The sequence below is a fragment of the Dermochelys coriacea genome, chromosome 1, assembly GCF_009764565.3.
Source record: "Dermochelys coriacea isolate rDerCor1 chromosome 1, rDerCor1.pri.v4, whole genome shotgun sequence".
Taxonomy (NCBI): Eukaryota; Metazoa; Chordata; order Testudines; family Dermochelyidae; genus Dermochelys; species Dermochelys coriacea.
The window spans coordinates 225,691,623-225,718,941 of record NC_050068.2 but is presented as its reverse complement, the minus strand read 5'-3'; the positions used below and the strand labels follow the sequence as shown (position 1 = coordinate 225,718,941).

Sequence of the window (27,319 nt, the reverse complement as noted above, 5' to 3'; positions counted from 1 at the left end):
TCTCCAAGTTACTTTTCTTCCTGCGGCTCCCCTCCCAGTATCCATGTGTCAACATGTACTGTATGTTGCATTTGTTTTGCATATCCACTGAAATGAGATTTCCAAGATAATTTTTGCCTGGTAAATTTAGTATTAATCCACATTGAATTTTCCTTTAAATTTATTCAGAGCTCTTTGATTGAGTTTTGGATGAAAGCCACAAGATAACTATAGAGTTTATTTTATGTTTATGTATAATTGCTTTTTATGTAATATGACTTGAGGTACTCTCTTCCTAAACTCTATAATACACATAATAAATAATAATCAGGTACCCAATTGTTCACCTCTCCCATATCTAATCTGGGTATGTTGCAAATGGACATTTATTGATGGGATCACCAGTATTCTTTTAAAAATATGCTATTACTGATCTCTAGCAGTCACTTATGGACACGGTATCCTAAAGGTCATTACACAATCCTCCTTTGGTTTTACAGGGTGACTATGAGGCTGCTTTAACAATTTATGACAATCGTATGAGCATAAACCATTTCTGGTGTAGTGAAAAGACATTGTTCAAATGAAATGGTGTGCACATGCCTCATTTTGTATTTGATGTAAAATATATAAAGGTGTGATACCATTTTCTGGTTTTATTTGAAAAGTTTAATTGGCATTTTAGAGTGACTATTCAACTCAACTGGCAAATTCACAAATGAAGTTACAGAGATCATCCTAAACCCATGCCAAAAAACCCTTTATCTCATATCATCATATTTAATATTGTTTACACCACATTTTATTTAAATATTTTTAGTGTTTTCCAATTTCATATCCTGTTATCTTTAGTCAGGCTGCCATAGTTGCTATGTAGGTGCCTTGGAGGTATAGGGGGGAAAAGATAATCTTTAAAAGTTTAACATTATGTAAAATAGTTTTTATATAAATCTAAACTGTCATGATTAAAATCAGATCTCGTAGATTAATTACCAATCCAATTACTAGTTAGGCTTCTTCTTCCTTAGTCATGTCTTTTCCTTTCTAGGTGACTTATTAAAATTTTTTGCTGTCTGAACTTTGGAGGAATCTTTCTAAAATAATCCACAGCAAATTAACCAGGAATCTGTATAACAGGTCTCTTCATGCCTGTTTTCGTGTTACAAAAATATCGTATCCTACCTAGTGATTGTTGCAAAGTAATAGAGGTAATTATGGTTCATTTTGGGGCGATCAGAGATCGTAGAAAAGGTAGTTTTCACACATACTATATTTGATTTTATAAATGGAAAAACACCACAGATAAAATAATATGAATATTATTTGTAGATTGCTGTATTTCTGAAAGATGCAATTTGAGTTGTTAAAAAAGAGTTATATCTGGAAGAGTAAGAGGATAGTATTAATTTTGTACTGTCAAAGTAAGTTAACTTCCACTTAAATATGGGTAATGCAACATAAGAATGCCTTCTGATTATAGATTGCTCCTGCATGCCTGTCAAACGGAAGTATGTTAGCTGTGCTAGATAACTGCTCCATGCTGTACCAGCTTCAGTTGGAAGATAAAAGAACTGTTAGTTTCTGCTTCAGTCTACTCATACTTCTTAAAAGAGTAAGGTAAAAGGCTCATCCTCCAAAATGCAACAAGTGAAGATTTAGGTAAATATACAAAGCGAGTCTGAGCAGTGGGTTATGCTAGAGAAGAGATGTTCAAAGAGATGCTCTTCTTCAGAGATGAATTTAAAGTATATACTAATGAACATTACCTTTATTTCTCCCTACAGTTTATTATTTTCCTGAAAGTACAATATTCCATTCAACCAAATTAATAAAGGTCACATTTTTCTTTTTTTGGCAAGTTTCACTTCCCTTGTCCCCAGAGATCTCATTTTTCAACCTAATGTTAAAAGATCAAATGCGTAAGCTATTAAAAAGCCATTAACTTCTCTTTTAGTAAATATCAAGCCAACATTAATGTTTAGTTCTTAATCTTGATATTGATGGAAATAAGGAGTCAATGTAAATATAGTACCAATCATTCCAACAGTTCCATGGGACTATGTAAACAGTCATCCATCTTTTCTTTAACTTTCTAACACAAAGGAAGCGAAAGTTCCAGAAAAAAAATGCTCACCTCCTAAGTTGTTGTCACAGATCCAGTCAAGCACTTCTTTTTGGTCATTCAGGGTACATTGACACAGGGATAAAAAACCCAAGGCTGGCTCAGGACAGCTGACTTAGGCTTGGGCCCCAGGCTGAAAACTGCTATGTAGACAATTGGGTTCTGCGACCCAGCAAAGGTGAAGGGTAGACATATATGTGTAGACCTGTGTATGTGTAGACATACCCTCAGTAGACTGTTGTCATGGGAATTCCTCTGGATTCCTGGGTGTTTTTAAGCTTCCCTGGGTCTCAATAGGCTGCAGTAGCGTTTCCTCTCTTGATGTGTGTGGCACATATCCTGGTGCTGATTCTCAGTCTGTTATCCTTTCATCAGCTCACCTGCCTTACTGTAGGATTACCATATTTCAGGTTGGCCAAAAGAGGATACAGCTGGGGGGGTGGGGAAGGGGATATAGTTAAGGGTGCTGGAGGGGCGCTCACTGGAGATGGGGGGCAGTGTCACTCCCTGTCATGGTGACTGGCGCAAGCCCAGTCAGCACTTTCCTGCAGGACCCCCTCCCCAGGGCTGGGAGCTGGGGCCTGGGTGGGCAGGATCCAGAAGCTGTGCCTGTAGGGGAATGGACCAATCAGCCCCTATTTATATGCCACCTTTCCAACATCTGGCTTTCTTTGTTCTGCTTTATGGCAAATTTCCAGTGCTCCAATCTCCCCCACTCCCAAGCAGGAAATATCTTTTCCCAGCTTGTGCAAACTATCTGGGCATGTCTATTGCCTGCTCAAAGCACCTCAGTTAACATTAAGTATTTCCCATTGTCTTGCGTCTGGGGAAGACATAACACAACTCTGCCCACTCATGGTGGATATACATACAAAGGTTTTCCTTGATACATCAATTTCATGATACAACTTCATAATATCAACCAGAATTCATAAGAGACAGACTGTCCCCACATAATCAAATTTGTAAATAATAATTTTCACAGAACTTTGCAGCAGCTAGTCATGGTGCACTCATCTGCAGTCTGCTTTAGTAATAACATGCCCCATACAGATCCAGAATAATGACTTTGGGTGTTATCTTCCCTCATCTGTGTTCAGGAGGATGTCATTTATCCCATTGGCGGATTAGCCCCTGGGCAAGCGGGGCTGTGCCCAGGAGCCCTGACCAATTGTGGGGCCCCTGGAAAAATGGGTGCTGCCCCGACGCACTCTGCCTGCCCAGCACTCCAGCTGGGGAGCGGGGTTGGGGCGCAGGGGCTTGCCCTGCTCCCCCCTATCTGCCTAGCATTCCTTTCCGGGAGCAGAGGGAAGCCCCCACATCCCGACCCTGCTCCCCGGCCAGAGCGCCGGGCAGGTGAAGCAGGTCAAGCCTCGGCATCCTGACCCAGCTCCCCACAGGAGTGCTGGGGATGGGAGAAGGGGGAATGCAGGCAGAAGAGGTGGGGAAGGGCCCCCACATGCTCTGGCACAGAGCCCTACAAACCCATAATCCACCTCTGATTTATCCTATGATTAGGCCTGATCCCTATCTAATGGGATCCAGGATATCAGTGACAGATGGTATATTTGGATAAAGAGATTTGACACAGGTCCAGAGGTGGTTTCTTAAACTAGTAATCAAATCTTATGATGCTGAATTAAACTGGGAGTATATGCCAAGAGGCATGGTTTTGCATGTGGAGTTTTTATTTGAAATAATAGATTCATAGATACTAAGGTCAGAAGGGACCTTTCTGATCATCTAGTCCGACCTCCTGCATAACGCAGGCCACAGAATCTCACCCACCCACTCCTACGAAAAACCTCACCTATATATAAATCATGTATATTACTCCTAGGTGTAAAGATGGGAGACAGATAGAATGAAGCTATCCCTCTTGCAAAGAAGCACAACAAAGATCATGTCTGGCTTTTCAGTGATGTCCACATTCTCATGTCTTTGCTAGGGGTCAAAGACCACAAAACCACCAATGAGCTCTTAACAACTTTTCATGAACTTGCCAAGTAAGCAGGTGAATTAAAATATTTTTTATCACAAGGCATATTAGTATAATAATTAATTTCTACCAGTTTGCTAAGTACCATAATTTATTGTTCTCTGTTTTAGAATGTCCTAACCAGAATTCTGGTTTCAGCAGGGTAGTGTTTCTGAAGTTAAGATTAGCAAATCTTTTTACTTTTGATTTTAAGTGTTCTAAACTGGGCATTTAATGTCTAGATTGGGTATTTAATCTTGTCAGATAGCAGCATCATTGTCTGAGCATTGTAGGTACTGTGAGTTTGAGTGCTTGTGGCACCTTACCCTGTAGACACTTTTTTCCCTTACAGTGGTTGTACTTTAGAGATGTGACTGTTCATATCAGAACAGCGGAATTTTTCTTCTACAGCATTAAGAAAACTTCACAAAATAAGCCAACTACCTGTAAAGGCCCTTTTTGCCCTAATGCACCAATTTTAATCAGTGTTCATTATGAGATATCTATAAAATGTCTATAAGCGAACAATGAATTACAGTAACTCCTCACTTAACATTGTAGTTATGTTCCTGAAAAATGCAACATTAAGCGAAATGAAGTTAAGCGAATCCAATTTCCCCATAAGAATTTTAATGTAAATGGGGGGGTTAGGTTCCAGGGAAATTTTTTTCACCAGACAAAAGACTATATACACACACACAGAGTATAAGTTTTAAACAAATAATTTAATACTGGTACACAGCGACAATGATTGTGAAGCTTGGTTGAGGTGGTGAAGTCAGAGGGTGGCATATTTCCCAGGGAATGCTTTACTGCTAAATGATAAACTAGCAGTTGGCTGGGCCCTAAAGGGTTAACTCATTGCTGTTAATGTAGCCTCACTCTCTACAAGGCAGAATGAATGGAGGAAGGGAAGACAGCATGGCAGACAGAGACAGAGACACATACTGTGTGTGTGTGTGTGTGTGTGTGTGTGTGTGTGTGTGTGAGTGTGTGAGAGAGAGAGAGAGAGAGAGAAAGAGAGAGAGATGCGCATTGTCCCTTTAAGTATGTTGACCCCACTCTTAAGTACACTGCCTTGTTAAGTAGATCAGCAAGCTGAGACCACAGCTGCTGCCAGGAAGCTTCCCCCGTCCTGAGCCCTGTCCCTGTCGTGTGTCCCCCCTACTCTATGGAAGGTGGGGTAAGGGGGGTGCAGGAGCAGGAGGGAGCGGGACACCCTGACATTAGCCCCCTTCTTCCCCTCCTCCCCCCGCACAGCAAGCAGGAGGCTCAGGGAGCAGCTCCAAGGCAGAGAGCAGGAGCAGCACATGGCAGTGGGGGGAAGGACAGCTGAACTTCCAGCAATTGAAAGCCTGCTGGGAGGCTGCCACACAGGGAACTTAGCGGAGCAGGGAGCTGATGGGGGGCTTCCGGTCATGGTAGCATGGGTTCCAAGCACCCACCAGCTAGCTGCAAGGGGCTGCTCTTCCTGCAAGCAGTGGACAAAGCAGGCGGCTGCCAAATGACGTTATAAGGGAGCATTGTGCAACTTTAAACGAGCATGTTCCCTCATTGATCAGCAATGTATCAAAGAAACAATGTTAATTGGGACAACTTTAAGTGAGGAGTTACTGTATCATTTTAACATGACATTGAGCTGAAAGCGCTGTGGAAATAATTTTGGCACAATTTGGTTCATCTATACAAATTTGAATATTTTGGTATTTCAGCAAAATAGAATGTTTGTCACATCCTTGTTTATGTCTAAAATATAAATTTCTTGCTCTTATTTTTATATTGACCATCATGACAGGCGGTATAAGAATGGCATTCCACTCTTACATTTTTCCTGCTTTTGTTTTATGTACACAACTTTTCTGTGAGTGAAATTGATTTCCCTTCTTTCTTCAGAGTACAGTCTGAGTCAGTCATTGCTTTCTCTTTCTGACTCTTAAGGGCTATATGTAAGACATTTACGGCATAAAGGTGCCACAGAACATCCTGAAATAGGTCCTTTCTTCTGTAAGTGAAAAAAGTTGTCATTGTAGGTAGCTGCCTCTTCCCCAACCTGTGATTTGTCTGTCAGTTTTCAGAAGAAGAGTAATGATCATCATATTCTGCCAAAACAAATCTCCATTAAAAATAGTGTATACATAGCATTAGAAAGATGACAGCAGTGGCATTTAAACCCAAACAAAATAGGGCAGCAAGGTTATTGTGGTAATGCTTTATGCTAAGTTTCCATTTATAAATGGTATGTAAAGATGTGATATAAGCGATAGATGTTAGACACGAGCAGTATGTGTTAAAGATGGTTATAAGTACAACAGAAGGTGTGCTAGATCAGGGGTTCTCAACCATTTTCTTTTTGAGGCCCCCCACCAACATGCAATAAAAACTCCACAGCCCACCAGTGCCACAACAATTGCTTTTCTGCATACGAAAGCCAGGGCTGGCGTTAGGGGATAGCAAGCAAGGCAGTTGCCTGAGGCTCCATGCCACAGGGGCCCCCACAAAGCTACATTGCTCAGGCTTCAGCTTCAGCCCTGAGTGGTAGGGCTTTGGGCCCCGGACTTCAGCCTCAGGTAGTGGGGCTTCAGTTTTCTGCTCTGAGTCCCAGTAAGTCTAATTCTGGCCCTGTTTGGTGGACCCCCTGAAACGTGCTCGCGGCCTCCTAGGGGGCCCTAGACCCCTGGTTGAGAACCATTGTGCTAGATGATTATAAGCCATGGTTACAAGCAATATGTTCATCTCTTGGACTCTCTCTAACAATCTTCTAAGAGACTGACACCTATTAACCAATTAACAATTTTTAGAAACTATTTATAAATGGAATCTTAATATCAAGTGTGATGGGTATTGTTTTGCACAAAAGAGCAGAACAGCACTGGTGCATATGCAAATGACCCACTTAAGCTTTGAGAGATCAAGAAGAAAATGTGAGAAATGTAAAGCTACCAAACAGTAATATCTGGTTTGCTTGCTACCAGCCTTTGTGACAGCCTTTTTTTTTCTTCTAGATACCTACTATACGTGCTATAGGATTTAAACATTGGTAGATGGAAAATTTGTAGAATATTTAATGAATTTATACTTAGTATTGGCAACCTCTGCACAGTGCTTTCATCTGCTTGTCCACATCTATCTTTACATCTTCATTGTAACGTTGTAACTGCTCTGCATTATAATAGTTGTTTGAAGCATTATAAAACGTAATTTTACTATATTTACTTTAGAAAACAAACGTTGATATGAATATGCATATTTGAAAAACTAAATATAAAATTAAACTTCATGTTTACTAAGCCAAAATGTGGGTAATAGTACTGTTTTCTCACATCAAGAATATAAAAATTATGTTACCTATATTAGAAATTATTTGTTTGTTTAAAGAATAGCCATACAATTCTAATTCTCCAGCCCTTTATTTTCGTTATTTTTATTTTTCTACTCTATACATTTTGAGGCTGAAAGTTAAAATAAAAAAACAACAACAAACAAATCCATATAATAGTATACTCTGGTGGGTATCACACTTATGTTTTCATGAACTGAAGGACTGATTCCTCTGATTGGAATATTTAGCCACACTAGTCTTTTCAGATTAACTGAAGAAACTAAATTCAGTGTTCCGTATTTGTGGTTTCCTTGTGAGAGATGAGGGTTGTGAAACGTATAAATACAGAAAGATTTTTTTGTGTGGGCACCAAAGACCATAATTCTGTAAATAGCCATTAAAAAAAAAAGTCTGCATCTTAAACTCAGCTATAAATCATGTTTTTATAGCCTCTTAATTAGAAAACCTTAAACTGGGTGAGATTTTCAAAAGTGCCTAACTTTAACTTCAATGGAAGTAATGGGAACTACACTATTGACTCCAACAGGAGAGTAGATTTAGGCCAAAGCTGATCACTTCTGAAGATCCCATCTTTAAGAACAATTTAGTTATATATATTGCTGTTGTTGTCCTCCAGGTCTGATGATTAGCATGAAATGTCTTAGGGCTAGTCTACACTGGCAATGTTAAAGCACTGCCGTGGCAGCACTTTAACGTGGTTTGTGTAGTCACAGCTCTCCCAGCGCTCAAAAAAAACTACCTCCATGCGGGTCACGGCTCCCAGCACTGGGGCACTCTCTGCACTGGTGCTTTACATCCCTGAAACTTGCTGCGCTCAGGGGGGTATTTTTTCACACCCCTGAGCAAGAAAGTTGCAGTGCGGTAAAGTGCCAGTGTAGACAAGCCCTTAGAAACAGGCCATTGTTGGGAAGTAGGCACATATACTCATTGCTTGCTTTTTCAAAGATTGTTATAGTTGTGGGATGAGTTGGAAGTTTTAGATATATTTGTAAATACTATGCTTGCAGTTGTACATCAGATATTCACTTTTATCCTTGTGACATTGCATAAATGTAGTGTTCCACTTTATTATCATTTGTATTTGTATTAGCATAGCCCTAGTCCTGGACCAGGACCCTATTGTGCTAGGTGCTGTACAGACACAGAACAAAAAGACGGTCCCTGGCCCAAATAGCTTACATTCCAATTAGTTTAGGAGCGCTAATGGTCAGCTATTTTTTCAAACTCCTCAACTGAATACAGTAATGTAAGTTTAGCACTCTATTTCCATTTTTTTGTGTTTTTTGTCTATCTAGTTATAAAGATTTCTAATTGTGATATAATAATACATCTAGATCTAAGAAATTGTTTTAATTTATAGCAGCTATGTGTACTAAATTATAAAGAAAAATCTATATTCCAAAGACAGAAAGAATTTAAATTTGTTTGTTTGTGTTGTATACTGGGAAATTATGACAAACTGGATTCATAATCTGTTGCACTGAGGCATTAACCTGCTGACTGTATTCCTCTTTGCTGACTCTATTCCTCTTGGGTGGATCACTGTGCAAAAAAACAAAATTCTCTACTATAGATGTATAATGGGATGGTGAAAATTGTTTGAGCTGGTGGAAGTAATAGCTGCCTTTCATTCAAGATAAACAAAAGAAGCAGTTAAGCTCCTTTTGGAGTAAGATAGCTGAAAAACAATAGGAGCCACCACCCAAAACATAGGCTACATGCAAGGCCAGGAGCTGAGCTATGTGGGTATCGGGGTTTTGATGGAGAGGGCTCTCTGTCTTTGTGCCTGTGTGTGAGAGAGAAAGAAACAGGCAGCTAGAGAAGGCAACACAAATCCAAAGACATCCAAAGCATCACTTGTAGTGTGACCCTGAAATTTGAGAGAGCTATTGGGTAGAGTGTTGGCTGAAAAAAGAGGCTTGGAATATTGAGGAATGCCTCCTGTTTTATGGTTGTTTCCTACTGTGTTTGAAGAAACAGGGCTTTCTGTACATTCTTGTTAATAAACAGGTTTCCCTCAAAGAAATACCTGACTTTATCATCAGTTTCTCCTCCTAATAGGCTCCAATAGGCTCCTGCAAGGCTCCAATGATTGGCTAACTACTCAGGTCAAATGGGGGTAACAATACTATGGAATGGATGTCTTCACTTGTCTAATTAAAATATGCGAGATTTCAGGATTTTTTAAAGTTATAGCAAATAAGGATTTGTTTAGCAAAATGTACCTAATGTGTTAGGTTTTGTTCCGTGTATCACTATTCCTTGAACTCAATGGAACTAAGGCCTAGTCTACACTGGGGGGGGGGGGGTGTCGATCTAAGTTACGCAACTTCAGCTATGTAAATAACGTAGCTGAAGTCGACGTACTTAGATCTACTCATCGTGGTGTCTTCACTGCAGTGAGTCGACTGCTGCCGCTCCCCCGTTGACTCTGCCTGCGCCTCTCGCAGGGTTGGAGTACAGGAGTTGACCAGAGAGCACTCGGGGGTTGATTTATCGCGTCTAGACTAGATGCGATAAAGCAACCCCCGCTGGATAGATCACTGCCCGCCGATCCGGCGGGCAGTATAGACATACCCTAAGTTTCTCCAACAGGAGGTGACAGAACAGCACTAGAAGGAGTACAAGTGCTGCAGTCTGATCTTCTGCTCATTGGCAGTTAACTCCTTTCCTGTTCTGCAGAGCACCTGGTGAAGACCATGAGCTGAGTTTGGCTCCAAAATTGGGGTTGCCACTTTCCCAGGCTTGGGTAGAATTTGACAATGGAAATTATGAAAAGACAATAGAATTACTTTATCCAGTTCACTACAAACTCCTGCAGATAGGAAGCAGCAATGGTCAGGTAAGGGGCTTGAATGTCATTTTATTAAATTGCATTTGAGTAGGGCTTGTTTGTCTTTGAGAAGCATCTGTTAGGCTTTCATGTTACTACTAACATTCAAATGTACAAATAAGAAATACTATGTCTCAGCTGCTTAATACTGTTTGTAGAAGAAATTCTCTTCTGGATAGTTTTAACCAATCAGAATCTAAGCAATTATCACTTGCAGCATTTATGACCAAATATTAACTTATTTCATTTGTGACTCATATTTTCAGAGAGATGTTTTCAGCCTGCCATTGATTCATGCTGCTTTAAATTGTAAATCAAAAGCCTATCAAAAACTGTCTAGGTAAGTACCACTTGCTAAAAATCAGAACTTCTGGATTTCATGATATGCATTAAATAGTAATACAATTTATGAAAGCACAAATTTCAATTGTTTTTAAACATTGTAAATTACAAGTCAAATGATATGCAAGCAAGTACATACAAAGCTGCATAATTTTAGATTTAATCTTACTTCACAATTTACAGCAATTATCAAATATTTAGTTTGTTCAGCTGCACAAACTTGGCTGGTTGATTTGACCAATTTATTAGTAGTCTACAAGTTTAGCTATAAAAGACTTTCTCTTCCAGTATGGTACCATTGTATTTACATATGGAACAATATACTTAATAGATTACAAAATAAAACGTGTACGAGTAGCTGAATACTATAACGATGCCACATGCAGTTTATTTGGGATCTAACTTACTCTAGTGCCATATTTCAGCTATCCATTGTGCCAGTCTTGTGTTAGTAAAAATCACAAGAGTTGCTAACATGAGCAGACTCACGTGCCCAGACTGAGGCCCATTCAAGTTATTGGAGGAGTCTACCTGTGTAGCGCAGCTGAAAGAATTGAAGCTTAAGACCACATTCTCTTACACTAGAGTAGCTCCACTGACTTCACTGGAGTTAGTCCTGATTAACACAAGTGTAAATGAGTGGAAAATCAGACCCCTAGCTTCTAAGTAATGAAAATCATTCCAACCTCCCAGATATGAAGAGCTGCTTGCTCATTTTATTCACTTTCCAATTAGAACTCCCTGTCAGAAAACTTTACAATCAAAATTAGACAAAATACAAATAACTGGGGAAGGAACATTAAAAGTGATATGAGCGGGTAGTCTATGTATGAGACATCTTATTTCAAATGTTTGTTATGGCTAAGAATTATGAGGTGAGATATCAGAACAGGAGTGGATGCTTAATGGTAGACAGCTGGAATAAGGGAGCTTTTCGGATCTTGAAAGGAGGAGAGTAAGATTATTTTCTCACAGAGTTCTTGTGCTGTGTCATTTTCAGAGCCATGTGGCTATGAAAATAGGGAAAATTAGTTGGAGGGTTAGAAATAGGAAAGGGAACATCACTCTCTTATTAGTCTATGTCCTGTGTTGTGGTATTTGTGGTCAAGGCATACAATATAGGCATTTAAAAACATAGTTGTGCTGTTTTCTATACTGATTTTCATTTTCAACTCTTTTAAATGCCAGGGACTGAAACTTGAGCATCTACCAATCTTTTTGCTGCAGCAAGTTTTTTATTTTCAGATGACACATGACTACTAAATCAGGAAACAGAAAAGCCTACTTGCTATAGTTTTGAGCACTGTATTTATGCCCTCTTTTTTCACTTCCCCCCTACCTTACCTCCTTCAGATGCCTCCTGGCAGAACATGATGGGTTGAGATCAAATTTACCATTGACTGAGTGACTTATTCGAAAAGCATCAGCTGTTCATGTGATGGGATGAATCTTAAATCTGTTATTCCAGTGGAAATAATAATTAGCACTATAATAAGTCTCTTTCTGTGGCATTAAAAGACTCAAAATAGGGAAAATCCTGCATCAGCAGCCATACCAGATCTTCTAAATATCTGAGCTTTGGGAAGCTTCTTTTGGTGATTCAGCATCATTGCTTGAGCTTCTGGCACACCTCTGATTCTTGGAAAATTGTAGCCTTGCTGTGCCTAACAGGGTGACAGTAGTAAATAAAATAGTGTGACAAAGCTCTGTCCTTGCCTCTGTGAGTCCCGCGTTTCATGGTGGATTTCGCTAGCCTCACAGGCTCACTGTGACCCTGCACGTAATCCTTCTCTCTCTAGAGACAAGGGTCACAGTCTACTGAGCCATTTTCATCATAAGCCAACGAGGGAGGTGGGGAGATATTATCCTTCCTTGCACAGTCTCTGTTGTCTCCCAGTCTCAGTGATTAATCAGGGGGCAAAGGTGTTGGGGGGGACCCGGGCCCACCCTCTACTCTGGGCTCCAGCCCAGGGACCCTAATATGCTATGGTAGCTGACCTTTTAGAAACATGACATGTACAATTCCCTGGGCTACTTCCTCCACAGCAGCCCTCACTTCCTCAAGCTCCACTTCACTCTTACCTCAGGGCCTCCTTCCTTGTGCCTGATATGGTGTGTACTACTCAGCCTCTCCAACAGCGCAACTTCCTCCCACAGCTCCTGACATGCACCCCCACCTGACTAACTGGGAGGCTTTTAACTAGTTTCAATAGCCCCTGATTGGCTTCAGGTGTCCCAATCAACCTAGCCTTCTCCCTGCCTTCTGGAAAGTTCTTAATTGGCCCGAGGTGCTTAATTGACCTGGAGCAGCTGCCATTTCACTTATCCTGGTACCAGGGATTTGTTTAGCCTGGAGCTAATATACCTATCTCCCACTACTTTTCTATAGCCATCTGGCCTTGCCCCATCACATATCCCCCCCGCCCCCGCTCAACACAATAGAGTTGGGCAATTTGGGACGCCAGGCAGCATGCTCGTGACAGACCATCAGCGTTGCCATAGTGGCATCCAGCCCTGTGCCGTATGTGGAACTGGAATGGTTGGAGGGATAAGAACCACCTGGTGACCCTTGCATTCTTTTCCTTATTCCGCTGCATCGACTGGAGGGGTGCATGGTCCATCACAAGAGTAAATCGCTGGCCTAAGAGGTAATAATGCAGTGTCTCCATAGCCCATTTGACAGCAAGACATTCTCTCTCGACTACTGCATATTTCTGTTGTCTTGGGAGAAGCTTTCTGCTTAAGTAGAGGATCGGGTGTTCCTCTTCTCCCACCATTTGCGACAGAACTGCCCCCAACCCCACCTCAGAAGCATCTGTTTGTAAAATAAATTCCCTGTTAAAGTACCGGGCTATGAGTACGGGGTCATTACAGAGGGTCGTCCGAAGGTCTGTAAATGCCCCCTCTGCTGCGTCGATCCACTTTACCATGTCTGGACCTCGGGCCTTCAGCAGATCCATTAGAGGACTTGCCCTAGTGGCGAAGTGGGGAATAAACCATTGATAGCAGCCGACCATGCCTAGGAACGCACGGACCTGCTTTTTTTGGGTCGGCCGGGGCCAGTTTTGAATTGCCTCTAGCTTATTCATTTGGGGCTTCACTATGCCCCTTCCCATAATATATCCCAGGTACCTAGCCTCTGCTAGCCCTATGGTGCATTTAATGGGATTAGCAGTGAGGCCAGCCCGCCTTAAGGTGCGCAGTACTGCCTCAACTTTCTCCAAGTGGGTTCCCCAGTCTGGCGTATGGATGATGGTATCATCTAGGTATGCAGCTGCATAACTAGTATGGGGGCGCAGCAGCTTATCCATGAGGTGCTGGAATGTGGCTGGGACCCCATGTAGCCCAAAAGGGAGGACAGTGTACTGAAATAGCCCATCCGGGGTGAAGAATGCTGTCTTTTCTTTAGCTTCTTTGGTCAGAGGAATCTGCCAGTACCCTTTTGTCAGATCCAGTGTAGTCAAGAATCAGGCACTACCCAGTTGGTCAACCAGTTCATCAATGCATGGTATGGGGTATGCATCAAACTGGGATATTTCATTCAGTCAGCGAAAGTCATTACAGAATCTCATGGTACCATCAGGTTTAGGCACTAGAACAATTGGACTGGACCACTGACTGTAAGATTCTTCAATAACCCCTAATTCTAACATTTTCTTTACTTCTTTACTTGATTTCTTCTCTTTTGGCTGCTGGGATTTGGTAGGGTCTCAGTGTTACCTTGGCTCCGGGGATCGTGTGGATATGGTGATTGGTCTCAGTCGTCCGCCCTGGTTTTGTAGAGAACACATCTCGGTTGCAATTAATCATATCGGCTGCCTCGATCTTTTGGATCAGCATCAAGTTGGATGATATCCTCACTTGCTCGTGTAAGTTATCCTCCTGTGGAAGGGTCTCCTGCATGACTAAGCATGCCTCTCGATCATGCCAAGGTTTTAGAAGATTGATGTGGTAAATTTGCTCTGATTTCCGACGGCCTGGCTGCAGCACCTTATAGTTCACCTCTCCCACGGCTTTCATTATTTCGTTGGGTCCCTGCCACTGGGCCAACAGTTTACTTTCTGCTGTGGGCACCAGTACCATCACCCGATCCCCTCGTTGGAACCGTCGAAGCTTCACTTGGTGGTTATAATGGGTTCGTTGGGTCTCCTGTGCTCTCTCCAAGTGTTCCCGTACAATGGGCATAACTCAGGCTATCCGATCTCTCATCTGCAGTACATGCTCAACTATGTTCCTTCCGGGATTTGGCTCCTCTTCCCAGGCTTCTCTAGCTATATCCAATATGCCCCGAGGGTGGCGCCCATATAGTAGTTTGAATGGAGAGAAACCTGTGGAGGCTTGCGGAACCTCCCGGATGGCGAACATGAGGTAAGGCAATAGGGTATCCCGATCTTTCCCATCCCGGCTCACCACTTTCCTGATCATGGCCTTGAGGCTCCTATTGAACCTTTTCACAAGGCCATCTGTTTGCAGGTGGTATACAGAGGTCCGTAGGGCTGTACATGGAGCAATGAACAGAGATCTTTCATCAACTTGGACATAAAACGTGTGCCTTGATCAGTCAATATCTCCTTAGGTAGCCCAACCCGGGCAAAGATCTGTACTAGCTTCTTAGCTATTGTCTTGGAAGCTGTGTTGCGCAGGGGAACAGCTTCCGGGTACTGGATTGCACAGTCCGGTACAATAAGCACATGTTGGTGGCCCCTAGCTGTCTTCTCTAGGGGCTATACCAGATCCATGGCTATCCGTTCAAAAGGAACCTCCATTATTGGAAGAGGTATCAAAAGAGCCTGCAAGTGCAGGCAAGGGCTATGTAACTGACACTCCGGACAAGAGGTGCAGTATCGCTGGACATCTTCATGTACTCCTGGCCAGAAGAACTTCCGCAGGATCCATGCCTGGGTTTTCTCTACCCCTAGGTATCCTCCAAACAGGTGACTGTGGGCGAGACTCAATATGGCTTTTTGATGTTTTTGTGGCACCAGAAGTTGTTGTATCTCTTGCTCCTGCATTTGTACTACACGGTACCGGAGATCTTTCTTCACTATAAAGTAAGGTCCGGGACCCTGGACCTTCCCATCCACGGGTATCCCATCCATCTCGGCCAACTCTTTCCTGGTGTTACCATATCTGGGGTCCACCGCCTGATACCGCCAAAAAAGTCTCTCTCCCAGGACTAACCTGCCCAAGCTCCCAGGGGCCGGCTTCTGCTTCTTCCAATGGCTCGCCATCGTCATGGCTGGGGGCAGCTTCTGTGGTGGAAGTTTCTCTGTTGGCTGCTCGCGTCCATCTGCCTACTAGGGAGGTCTTCTGGCCCTGGGTCAGGATCTGGGTTCCCAAAGCCTTCACGGCCTTCCTCTCTTTTTTTGTCTTCCGGGTCTTTCGGGGGGCTGAGAACAGATCCTGAGAAATCTCAGCAAACATCGTGGGGTTGACATTCCCCCGGTGACGAGTCGCTGTCCTGAGGGTCCCCACCTCCCTCCAGCCTCTCCGGGGGGAGTAAATATCAAACCCTGGATAGTCTCTCCCAATGACTACAGGATATGGGAGTTTAGGAACTACGGCCACAGTCACCTCAATGGTGTTTCCCTGAACCTCTATCTCCACTGGGATGGTGGGGTAATGGCTCACAGCCCCATGCACACACGTCACTGCTACACATTTGGCTTGTAGCAGCTGTCTACTTTTTACTAGCTTACCCGATATGAGGGTGATAGCACTCCCAGAGTACACAAGCGCTGTAGTCTCTGCTCCATTTATCCTCACTGGCCTGGTGTAATTATGCGGGGCTAATGCAACCCCCGCGAGGTGGATAAGGGAGCGTGGGACCTCCCAATCCCTCAAGTTACATTGCATAGGCTTCTCGGTGCTGGGACACTGTGCTGCTATGTGTCCCCACTCCCCACATGCATCACATATATAATTGCTTTTTATCGCTTCCCTATCCCGGGGGTTAGGGGGTTTAGTCCCGGGGTTCCCCCCACTCAGGCCAATCCCTTCCTTCTGGGGTCCCTGCTGGTTTTTGCCTCCCCCTTCCACCTAAGACTCCCCGGGGGTTTGGCTGCCCAACCTTAATTGGGGTTGGGTGCTTGCTTCGAAAGGGGCCTTCCTTGGGTAGTCGGGTCAGTTCCCTGGCTGTCATCCATCTTTCTACCAGTGTAATCATCTCGTCATACGTGGGCGGATCGTTCTGGCCTACCCATTTGCAGAGATCTGGTGGCAGTCCCCGCATATAATGGTCTATGACCAGAGTCTCCAAAATCTCCTCTGGCCTGCACACCTCGGGCTGTAACCGCTTCTGCGCGAGGTGTATGAGGTGAATAGCTGGGACCTCGGGGGTTTGTTCTCCTGATATTTCCACTCATGGAACCTCTGGGCCCTTACTGCTGCCATTACCCCGATCGTGCTAGGATCTTTGCCTTCAGATGGGTATAGTCAGTGGCATCCGTGGCAGGCAAGTCAAAGTGGGCCTCTCCACACAAAAAAGTGACGAGAATGCTGGTCCACTGCTCCTGGGGCCATGCCTCACGCTGAGCAGTCCTTTCGAATGAGAGGAGATATACCTCTACGTCATCTCCTGACGTCATCTTTGGCAGACAACCAGCAGCCCTCAGGGTTGTCGTCCCGTCGGACCCCCAGGCCTGGGTGGTGAGGATCTTCAGCTGGTCCACCACCTCTCTCAAGAGGGCATGATCTTGGGTCTCCTAGCTCATCAATAATTGATTGGTTTCCTGCTGTAGCCGCATAAACTCCTGTTGTGCCGTTGCCTGAACCTGGGTGGCCTCCTGCTGGGCTGCTGTCGTTTGTACCAGAGCTCTTACCACCTCCTCCATTGTGGTACAAAGCAAGCAAACAAATAAAAAAAAAATCCAAAACCCCCGTGCACTTTTTTTTTAAACCTCTTCTTCCGCCACGCTGTGAACAAAATCCCACTTCTTGACACAAGTTGTGACAAAGCTCTGTCCTTGCGTCCGTGGGTCCCGGGTTTTCTGGCGGATTTCGCTAGCCTCAGAGGCTCACAGTGACCCTGCACGTAATCCTTCTCTCTCTAGAGAAAAGGGTCACACTCTACTGAACCATTTTCATCATAAGCCAGCGAGGGAGGTGAGGAGAAGTTATCCTTCCTTGCACAGTCTCTGTTGTCTCCCAGTCTCAGTGATTAATCAGGGGGCAAAGGTGGGGAGGGGGGTGCCCGGGCCCACCCTCTACTCCGGGCTCCAGCCCAGGGAGCCTAATAGTATCAGCTATGGTAGCTGACCTTTTAGAAACATGACATGTACAATTCCCTGGGCTACTTCCCAACAGCAGCCCTCACTTCCTCAAGCTCCACTTCACCCTTACCTCAGGGCCTCCTTCCTTGTGCCTGATACGGTGTGTACTACTCAGCCTCTCCAACAGCGCAACTTCTTCCCACAGCTCCTGTCGTGCACTCCCACCTGACTAACTGGGAGGCTTTTAACTAGTTTCAATCAGCCCCTGATTGGCTTCAGGTGTCCCAATCAACGTAGACTTCTCCCTGCCTTCTGGAAAGTGCTTAATTGGCCCAGGTGTCTTAATTGACCTGGAGCAGCTGCCATTTCACTTATCTTGGTACCAGGGATTTGTTTAGCCTGGAGCTAATATATCTATCTCCCACTACTTTTCTATAGCCATCTGGCCTTGCCCCGTCACAATAGATATCAATAATTTGTTTAAAAGCATCCTGAGCTTTTGCTTTCCAGGAGAACGCATCGGTCTTATGCTTATCAGGTTGCAGGATAACACTTATTGCAAGGTTGTGAACTGCCAAAGTAGGCAGTGTTGTTGCTATTCGATTACATAAATACTAGATTGGGATGGATGGAGCTTTTATATGAACAGCCCAATAACCACAGCAGGCCATGGCCCCACAGAACCACTGCTGCAAATAGGGGCAGGATGTAGGAGCCCTGTGCCTCCATGAAGCTCCACTCCATATCATCTCCTCATGCATGCAGTGGTGGGGGAGGAGATTGGGGTTTTGAACTAATGAATCAGGTGACAGTCTTCTATGGAGTGGCACTAGCCACATGGTGTGCTCCAATCCTGGAATTGCAATAGAGGCCTGGGGGAAGGTAGGAGAGCACTTCTGGGGGGGAGGTATAGCTCAGTGGTTTGAGCATTGGCCTGCTAAACCCAGGGTTGTGAGTTCAATCCTTGAGGGGGCCATTTAGGGATCTGGGGAGTTTGGAATTGGTCCTGCTTTGAGCAGGGGGTTGGACTAGATGACCTCCTGAGGTCCCTTCCAACCCTGATATTTTATGATCCTGTTCATTGCTCATACACAGCAATATCCCACATATGCTATCCAATATGAAGCCCAGATCCTTGGGCCTGCCTGCTGGCTCTAGGTTCCCCAAAGGCATAATTCTGAATTGTTGGCTATTCAAGATCACACCTGTATGACTTTATTTTGCAAGTCAACAATTTCACAGTTTAGTATGAACTTTTTACTGATTGAATTTAAGATCTTTATTAAATATGCAATAATAAAAACAATGTGATTTTTATCCTAAATGCTTATCTTGTTTATATGTAATGTGATTTATATATAATTAATACTACCTACGGTCCTTCGTTCAATTCAGTGATACGATCATTTTTTTCTGAACTCACCCATTAGCAAGGAAGTGACTAAAGGTATGAAACTGCAGTTTATGAATATTTTACATATTCAATGTGGATCTCTTCAGCAAAATTCTGGGATGAGTCAAGCTATTCTGTGCACCAAACGTGTGAGAGAAAGCCATGCTGTTTGAATTTAAAATGTACGGTATCAAGTTCAGCAAAAATATTCATATTCATCCACCCATCCAAAAAAAATCCCACAAAAAACAAAATCCCATTTTGGGAACTCATTTTCAGAAGTGGAATTGGCACCAGAAACTTCTGTTAAACTAGTGTTAGGCATGTATGTGGCCAGACTGCAGAAGATTGTCATTTACACTTATCTTTCCCTACGCCCACGCAATCCTTTATTCCTTGAATGAGTCTGCACTGATTTTTCTTGTATTAAAAATGTTCTGGATACATGGTGTCTTTGCTCAGATCTGTTTTGTTGGAATGAACTGTAACCACAGTAAAATTTAAGATTTTTTTTTTTATGCTGAAGAATCCCGAAGTGCTGTGTAAACTGTCTACACACAACACCGAAGAAATAAAGCCATAGCTGAGGTAGGGAGAACACAAGCACACTAAAAAGTAGGGGAGGGAGGAGGGTGTTATATTTACTAACACGATACAGATAAGTGAAAACAATGCATGCAAAATCTCATAAATTTTATGAGTACTTGTGGCACCTTAGAGACTAACAAATTTATTAGAGCATAAGCTTTCGTGAGCTACAGCTCACTTCATCGGATGCATTTGGTGGAAAAAACAGAGGAGAGATTTATACACACACACACACCTTCAGCCCCCAACTAAAACCTCTCCAACGCATCATCAAGGATCTACAACCTATCCTGAAGGACGACCCATCACTCTCACAGATCTTGGGAGACAGACCAGTCCTTGCTTACAGACAGCCCCCCAATCTGAAGCAAATACTCACCAGCAACCACACACCACACAACAGAACCACTAACCCAGGAACCTATCCTTGCAACAAAGCCCGTTGCCAACTCTGTCCACATATCTATTCAGGGGATACCATCATAGGGCCTAATCACATCAGCCACACTATCAGAGGCTCGTTCACCTGCGCATCTACCAACGTGATATATGTCATCATGTGCCAGCAATGCCCCTCTGCCATGTACATTGGCCAAACTGGACAGTCTCTACGTAAAAGAATGAATGAACACAAATCAGACGTCAAGAATTCAAAAAACATTCAAAAACCAGTTGGAGAACACTTCAATCTCTCTGGTCACTCGATCACAGACCTAAGAGTGGCTATCCTTCAACAAAAAAGCTTCAAAAACAGACTCCAACGAGAGACTGCTGAATTGGAATTAATTTGCAAACTGGATACAATTAACTTAGGCTTGAATAGAGACTGGGAATGGATGAATCATTACACAAAGTAAAACTATTTCCCCATGTTATTTCTCCCCCCCAACCCACCCCCCACTGTTCCTCTGATATTCTTGTTAACTGCTGGAATTAGCCTACCTTGCTTGTCACCATGAAAGGTTTTCCTCCTTTCCCCCCCCGCTGCTGGTGATGGCTTATCTTAAGTGATCACTCTCCTTACAGTGTGTATGATAAACCCATTGTTTCATGTTCTCTGTGTGTGTGTATATAAATCTCTCCTCTGTTTTTTCCACCAAATGCATCTGATGAAGTGAGCTGTAGCTCACGAAAGCTTATGCTCTAATAAATTTGTTAGTCTCTAAGGTGCCACAAGTACTCCTTTTCTTTTTGCGAATACAGACTAACACGGCTGCTACTCTGAAACCTGTCATAAATTTTATGAAGTTTAAACACCAAACACATTTATTCACATTTAACAGTCTGTTAATCTGCTACTATACAAGTGAATTGACTTGACTTCCTATTGTGAGTTTGTCAGTTTTCAGCCAAGCCTACAGTTTTGGTCAGAGCTGGCATCAGCATCACAGAGGGAACTTGTCCAAGGACACAGGGCCAAACTGTACCCCCTTTTATAAAAAGTGTCAACTTTAATATCTGTGCAGCGCAGACAGTGATGTGATCATTTTTTGACTGTTACCAAGGTTACATACATAGAGCAAACTGCATGGTACTACTTTTATCACAGAAGGATAAAGCATTAAGGGCTAGATGCTAAAGGGAGATTTAGATGTTGCAACATTTAGGGGTGGGCAAACCTTTTGGCCCGCGGGCCACATTGGGCCCACATTCAAAACTGCATGGAGGGCCAGGTAGGGAAGGCTGTGCCTCCCCAAATAGCCTGGCCCCGCCCCTATCCATCTCCTCCCACTTCCTGCCCCTTGCCTGCCCTCCTCAAAACCCCCAACCCATCCAAACCCCCCTCTCCTTGTCCCCTGACCACCCCCTCCCAGGACCTAACCACTCCCGGGAGCCCACTCCCTGTCCAACCCCCCCCGTCCCCTGACTGCCCTGACCCCTATCCACAACCCCGCCCCCTGACAGGCCCCCCATGACTCCCACTCCCTATCCAACCGCCCCCTCCTCCCCATCCCCTGACTGCCCCCCCCGGGACCTCCTGCCCCTTATCTATCCTCCTGTCCCGCTCCCTGCCCCCTTACCATGCCTCTCAGAGCGGCAGGACTGGCTTATTGGAAAGCCTGGGAGATGGGAGGGTGCAAGCCACGCTACCTGCATGGCTGTGTGGGAGGGGAGACAGCAGGGGAGAGGCAGGGGGCTAGCCACCCTGGCTGGGCAGGACGGGCCGTAGTTTGCCCACCTCTGACTTAGGTGCTGCTGTCCAAATGAATTCACAGCCCCAAGTTAGGCACCCAGATTCCCCATCCAGGGCGCCTCAAAAGAGGGATTCACAGAAACTAGCATGCTGAGCAGTATGGACTAAACCCTGCCCCACAAAGGGGATTAGTCTCAGTCAGAGGGAGGCAGCTTGCTCAGCTTGGTATTCACAGTTGTGAACCCCTTCCTGGCAGTAGGCACCTAAACCAGGTCAGTCCTTCTTGCAAAATAAATAACCAACAAGGAGGAGGCAGCAGTTCCCTTAAGCACTTGTACAGGCTGTGGAAGACCCAGGTTCTAATCCCCATTCTGCCTGATTCAGAGCAGGGACTTGAACCCAAGTTTCCTAGCTTTGTGGAAAAGGCCCTAAGCACAGGACTATTGGATATTGTATTTAAAGTGTTCATCAGTCGCTCCTTCTTAATTTGTGTGTATCTGGTTTCTGCCTCAATCAGTGATTTGGATAGATATGCCACTGGTTGCCAACAATCCTCATGCTTCTGTAAAATCACTGCACCTAATCCAGGCTGTGAAGCATCTGCTGAAATTTTAATAGGCCTTCCTGGTGCATAGACCTTCAACACTGGCTCTTATATCAGTTGTTGTTTTAAACCTTCCCATGATTCCTCCTGTTCTGCACCCCAATACCATTTATTTTTATCCTTTAGTTTTCTCAAAGCTGCTGCTCTGGTTGCATCCAGGACTTCCTAAATCATTCTCCTCTTTTGTTGAGCCATAGATGATGATGCCATCCATTGAGGTGTCAACACCATTAATATGTTCATATGTATGGTTTTATAGTACACTTCTGGTGCTGAAGCTATGCTGAAGGGTAAGCATAAAAATCAGTATCTTCCAAATGGGTATTAAATTTGCATAGTTTGAGCTGTCTTCAGTTAATTTTAGTTGCTAAAACCCTGAGGATGCATAAAATTTACAGAAATATTGAGCATTTGCAAATTGAGCCATAATCTCTTGTCTGCTTGGTAGTTTGAAATGTTCTCTTTTTACAGCCTTGTTGAGATCTCTAAGCATATCTGTGCTGGCCATTACTTTTCTTCATGATGACTAGGGAGCTCACTCTTTATGTTGGCTCCTCAATTTTTTGTATTACTTGCATTGCCTCCATCCTTGCAAGTTCAGCCTTGAGTTTATCATGGAGTGCAAATGGCACCTTTCTACATGGATGGATAACTGGAGGGACCTGCTTGTTTATCCGGATTGTATGTTCACCCTGCAAACAACCCAACCCTTGAAACTGGTCATGATATTCCCGAAAGAGTGCTTCATAGCCAGGTTCAATATGATCTTGTTGTGAGAGCAGCCATGTAACCAGATTGAGTTTTTCACATGAAGCCAGGCCTAAAATTGGTTTCACCTCCTTTGGCACTACAATGAAAGGGAGCCTGTACATGGTGTTTTTATGTTTGATACTAGCAGTGCACCTCCCCTTCATTGGTATATTTATTCCACAAAAACCAGTTACTTTTTTGTTGTTGGTCCCAGTGTTGGTCTTATTTTCTATGTCTCATAATCTTGTTCAGACAGAATATTAACCTGAGCTTCTGTGTCCAGTTTCAGTGGAATAATTGTTCCATTCAATGTCATAGGCAGTATCCAGTCTCTCTCATCAGGCTTGGTGGAGCCTAGTACATTTATGAAAAACTCCTCAAGCAGATTTTTTTAACTGAATGTACTTGATTTTTCTGCATTTGGGATCTGCAGCATTTTGCAAAATGATTATTTCCCCCACATTTATGACAGTTTCCCAAAGGCAACATAGTTCGGGGCCATATTGTGATCCACAAGGTCCCCATGACCATCTGTACCCAGTCTTCCCCTTAGCAGTAGTTTGTGTAGTGAGTGGTTCCATTCTTTGATTTGACCTATTCTGACTATATTCTTTTGTACTTAGTACATGGATAACCCCTTCTAGCGAATTCAGCTCTTTGGATTGTGCTTTCACAGTTTCTTCTGCCCTGCATATTTGGAGAACTTTTTCTAAAGTTAAGTATCCTTCATGGAGCAGTCTCTCTCTCTTAACACAGGTTTCAGAGTAGCAGCCGTGTTAGTCTGTATTCGCAAAAAGAAAAGGAGTACCCGTGGCACCTTATTACACTCTATACGGCTAAATTCAGTGCCTTGCATAATGACAGGTTTCAGAGTAGCAGCCGTGTTAGTCTGTATTCGCAAAAAGAAAAGGAGTACCCGTGGCACCTTATTACACTCTATACGGCTAAATTCAGTGCCTTGCATAATGACAGGTTTCAGAGTAGCAGCCGTGTTAGTCTGTATTCGCAAAAAGAAAAGGAGTACCCGTGGTACTCCTTTTCTTTTTGCGAATACAGACTAACACGGCTGCTACTCTGAAACCTGTCATTATGCAAGGCACTGAATTTAGCCGTATAGAGTGTAAGGTGCCACGGGTACTCCTTTTCTTTTCTCTTAACACATTGTCTTTAATGCCACAAATGATTCTATCTCTGATCAGAGACTCTGTCAGCTGACCAGAGATTCTCTCAGCTCACCAAAATCACGGATTTTACTGAGTTTTCTTAATTCTGTGACATATTGCTCTATGGTGTTATCAGTTTTTTGCATGCATGTAAAAAAATTCTCTCTCTCTCAAAGGTTTCGTTCCTTTTTGGCATGCAATGTTCCTCAAATTTAGTCAGTATTTTACTTCATGCTTTCACCTTCTTCAAACTTAAAAGTTGTTATAAATATCCAATGTTTCCTCCCCAACAACATGCAAAAAGTTTGATTTTACTATATCATTTTTCTTCTCTGCCACTATGGCTACTAAATACAATTCAAATCTCTGAATTTTTTCCAGTTCTCTGCAACATTGCCTGACAATTGCAGACTGGATGGAGGTTGCAACCAGTGTTCCCTCTAATTTTTTACATCCATGTGCGAATGAATTTTGTTATGTACACCAATATGGAGGTGATGCGCGGTGCAAGTGGGGCCAAGGAGTTTGGAGTGTGGGAGGGGGCTTAGGGCTAGGGCAGAGAGTTGGGGTGTGTGTGGGGGGGTGAGGGCTCTGGATGAAGGTGTGGGCTCTGGGGTGGGGCTGGGGATGAGGGGATTGGGGTGCAGGAGGGGGCTCAGGGCTAGAGCAGAGGGTTGGGGGATGAGGGCTCCGGCTGGGGGTATGGGCTCTGGGGTGGGGTTAGGGATGAAGGGTTCGAGGTACAGGAGTGGGCTCAGGACTGGGGCAGAGGATTGAGGTGCAGGAAGGTGTGGGCTCTGGGATGAGGGTTTTGGGATGCAGGCTGCCCTCGGGAGAGAGGACTCCCCCAGTCCTCTCTCCCCGGAGCAGTTTGAAGCCAGGTGAGAGGCACCTCACACGGGCTGCGGCAGCTGCAGCATGGCTGGGCTCGGGGAGAGGCACCTCTCCCGCGGCAGTTCTGGCGGGGCTGGGCCGGGCCAGGCCAGTGGAGGGGCTCCTCTCCCCGGCAGCTCCAGTGGGCCTGGGCTGGGGGGGAAGGCTCCTCTCCCCGGCAGCTCTGGCGTGGCTGGGCTGGACCAGGGGAGGGGCTCCTCTCCCCAGCAGCTCTGGCTGGGCTGGCAGAGGGGCTCCTCTCTCTGCCTGCACAGCCCTTGATAGCCTGCTGTGCGGCCATGCAGCTTATAGGGATCTTAGGTTGCAAATATCTGTTTTTGGCTTTTTTCCCTCTTAAACCAGTCAAGCAACTATTGTGCTCCCCACATATATGCACATATATATCTGTGGCTCCTGCTCCGTGCGTTTCTCTGGTGTCACCCTTTGTCTTTGCTTTCAGTTGCACACACAGGAGTTAACTTCAACATGATTGCTGTTTCCTTCTCATTCATGTAGAAGTGTAGCTGTAGATCTTGTATATCACCATGTAGATCTTTTTTCAGAGTAGCAGCCCTGTTAGTCTGTATTTGCAAAAAGAAAAGGAGGACTTGTGGCACCTTAGAGACTAACAAATTTATTTGAGCATAAGCTTTCGTGAACTACAGCGTCACTGAATGCATCCGATGAAGTGAGCTGTAGCTCACGAAAGCTAATGCTCAAATAAATTTATTAGTCTCTAAGGTGCCACCAGTCCTCCTTTTCTTTTCATGTAGATCTTGAGGTTCATTAACAAACCAGTAAATGAGAAAGGAATAAACCTTTAATAAAATGCACGGAAGAGTGTCTCTGGTGAAATGCTGCACCCAGCCATGCGGTGGTCCCAACTCCTGCCTCCAGGGGACAGCTCCAAAGTCGCGTACTCACAACACAGCCCAGGAGCAACGAGGGCTGCCTCTGAGCATGCCTAGGGGAAGCGGGGAATGGGAGGAAGTGGGAATGAGGGTATGGGCAGAGCCACCGGCCTGCGGCGAGCGAGGTGTGGAAGGAGAGAGAGCGCGGCCGTGCGGTTGAGGGAGTTGCAGAGAGCTCCTCAAATAGAGGGTGATGGGAGGGGGCACGCGGGGAGCTTCTGGGAAGGAAAGCAGACATGGGGGGGGGGGGGCCTAATTGGCCTGCTAAACATAGGGTTGTGAGTTCAATCCTTGAGGGGGCCATTTAGGGATCCAGGGCAAAAATGGGGGATTGGTCCTGCTTTGAGCAGGGGGTTGGACTAGCTACCTCCTGAGGTCCCTTCCAACCCTGATGGTCTATGAATATCTATGAAAGTCAGTTTACAGAAGCTACGAAATGCATCGGATGAAGTGAGCTGTAGCTCACGAAAGCTTATGCTCTAATAAATTTGTTAGTCTCCAAGGTGCCACAAGTCCTCCTGTTCTTTTTGAGCAGCTACGAAGTGTTCCACTCCCCGCCCCGCAGCTCTCAGTTAAAACTGCAGCCGCCCTGGACTCCCAACAGCCAACACACAACGCGTGTCACTGGGGCACGGCAGCCCCTGGGGACACCCAGCAGGGCCGGTAGGGGGCCGGCTGGTCTGAGCTGGCCCCGCGCCGTTGCGGGCAAAGGGACAGAGGGAAAGATCCCGCAAGGCGCGAGCGCAGCTTGTCAAAGAGCACTGCCGCGCTGGCTGCCAGCGGCGAGATCCCCCCCCCCCCCCCACACACACACAGCTGCGGCCTCCCAGTTACTACAGCCAAGGAGCCCGGGAACACCCCCCTCTCCCCCGGCACAGCCGACACCCCATTGCACCCCCCCAGGGCAGCCCAGTCCCCTCCCCCGCCGCGCGTTTTATGTGGCGCCCAAATTCCTCCCTTTCCTGATCTGGGGCTAAGGGCCGGGCCGCCGGGGTCTCTGCCTTGGCCCGGCTGGTGGGGCCCATCGCATCGCCCCCCCCCGCAGGCGCTGTCCGGGCCGCAGGGGCAGGCGCAGGGCTCGTTGCTCGGCCAGCCCCT

General features: G+C 44.9%; 1 long non-coding RNA gene across 2 annotated transcripts; it reads left to right on the top strand.

The window, feature by feature from the left end:
- Positions 1–525: 525 nt before the first annotated feature.
- LOC119842136 lies at positions 526–12,282 on the top strand. 2 transcript variants are annotated; one of them, XR_006281662.1, is made up of 5 exons: positions 526–1,187; positions 1,460–1,638; positions 3,942–4,107; positions 10,102–10,261; positions 11,948–12,282. It is a non-coding gene; the product is annotated as an uncharacterized LOC119842136 (long non-coding RNA). The 2 variants fall into 2 exon arrangements; XR_006281657.1 differs by having other exon boundaries at positions 526–1,638.
- The last annotated feature ends 15,037 nt before the right edge of the window (positions 12,283–27,319 follow it).